The sequence below is a fragment of the Neophocaena asiaeorientalis genome, unplaced genomic scaffold (assembly GCF_003031525.2).
Source record: "Neophocaena asiaeorientalis asiaeorientalis breed wild unplaced genomic scaffold, Neophocaena_asiaeorientalis_V1.1 scaffold833, whole genome shotgun sequence".
NCBI lineage: Eukaryota > Metazoa > Chordata > Mammalia > Artiodactyla > Phocoenidae > Neophocaena > Neophocaena asiaeorientalis.
Genome location: NW_020173426.1, coordinates 143280 through 145217, shown reverse-complemented (window position 1 = coordinate 145217; position 1938 = coordinate 143280).

The following is a 1938-nucleotide window of genomic DNA, read 5'->3' as shown; positions in this document are numbered from 1 at the left end:
CAAGTAATAGCTTCTGCCAAATTAACATTGAAAGTTTATTTGACAAGAGCATCTTTCTGTCTACCTAAGACTTAGATTTATATTTTTTCCTTTTTTAATTCTATGAATAATTAACAGAAAACAAACCCAAATTTTAAAGTAATATTCTATACATACTTTTCAGGTATTCAAAGATATCAACTAGATTAGAGATGGTCACATACATTATTTCTTTTCACGTATTTATGAGGTTTTAAGCACCCCATGCCAGCCTTGTTTCTATTATGACAATAGAAACATGACTGTACTTGAAATGTAAACATGCCTAGTATAATAACACTCCAACTACACCGTAGGACATTTTTATTCTGGAAGGACCACCTCATACAGTTGAATTCTGCCTACATAATGTGTTGTAAATTGCTCTTTTTTTTCTCCTTTCCTACCTCAACCACACCAGTTTGCACAGCATACAGAGCAGACAGAAGAGTTTGATTTGCTTTTCATACCTGGCTCTCTGAGAGTTCACACCCTTCTGAAACTTAATTGGCTTCATGATCACATTAGTAGGTCTCAGTTTCCCCTTCTAAAATTGTTGGTTTGTATCTGGTAAACTCTAAGGATCTTCCTATGTTTAGTTAAGTGATGACTAAGGGGTGCCCTAAGGATCACTTTTTATGAAGGTTACATTTATTTTTGCGGGTTGGATTTATAGTAATGTATAGAAATTTATGCAGAGCAACTTTAGCTGCCAAAAAAAACCAAAATTATATAAACAAATTTTAAATTAAACCAGAAGAAAAATAGGTTTGATTCACTGTTGGCATGGGCTACAGAGAATGGCATTTTGGAGTTATCAAAATGCATAAGAGCTTAGGCTTTGAAATCAAACAGCTCCGAAATGAGATCAGTCCTTTGTCATTAATTAACTAGGTGTCCTTGAGAAGCCCTTTGACATTTTGAGTGTCAATTTACTCACCTAAAGTATGTGTATAACAGTACCTACTTTTCAAGATCAAATATATGTAGTCTAGCATAGTGCCTGGCAGATAATGTAATCATAGTGAATAACAGTTATAAATGTTATAACACTCTCTATAATTAAGACAGCAATCAACATTTATGTCCTGATTAACATAGATATTTTAATGCCTACTTGTAAGATTTATAAAGCTCTCTAGCTTATTTTCAGAGTACCAGGAACTATGATTCAAATATTACATTTTAAAATTTACATTTGAATTTGCATGTAAATGTAAATTTTTACAATTCAGTATAAGTAGACCAGGATTGCTATCAAAAATTAAAATGTAGGGCATTGGGTGGCATACTAGAAAGAATACAGCCAAGACTGACTTTAGCTAGCTGTGGGGCCTTGAACAAGATGCTTCACTTTGTTCAGCTGTGTTTTTCAATGAAAGAGGATTTCAGCTGGATATCTAAACAAGCCACTTTCTGTTTCAATTCTATCATAACTAGTCCTCATAGTTACTATTTAAGGAATGGTGTAGTTTGCCAAAATCTATATAGTTTAACAAGAACAAATACTTCAAGGCATATAAACATGGACAAGTTATGAGCAAATGGCCCTCAAGATTTGCTTTACTTTTCATCCTAAACACTAGTTTTCTAAACAAAAGGCCTCCAGAAGATTGATAAGCTACTTCCTGTCAAGTGCAATAGCAAATCCTTCTGAGAAACCATCTGTGGGTTTGATTCTTTAATCTCTCTTTAAATAGACTCTATAGGGCAGTCCTGACAAAGAACACAATGGCAGGGAGACATTTAGAGTCAAGTTGGAAAGCCTCTCATCTTTTAGAAGTAGTAGCATTTTTTTTTTAAGTATAGTATTAATACTATCCCAAAAAAGGAGATTTCCACAACTAAATTGGGATGCTTAATCTGCCATTATCAGTTTATCGGGTCACAAGGGGTTGAGGGCACCATCGCAGGTGGTAT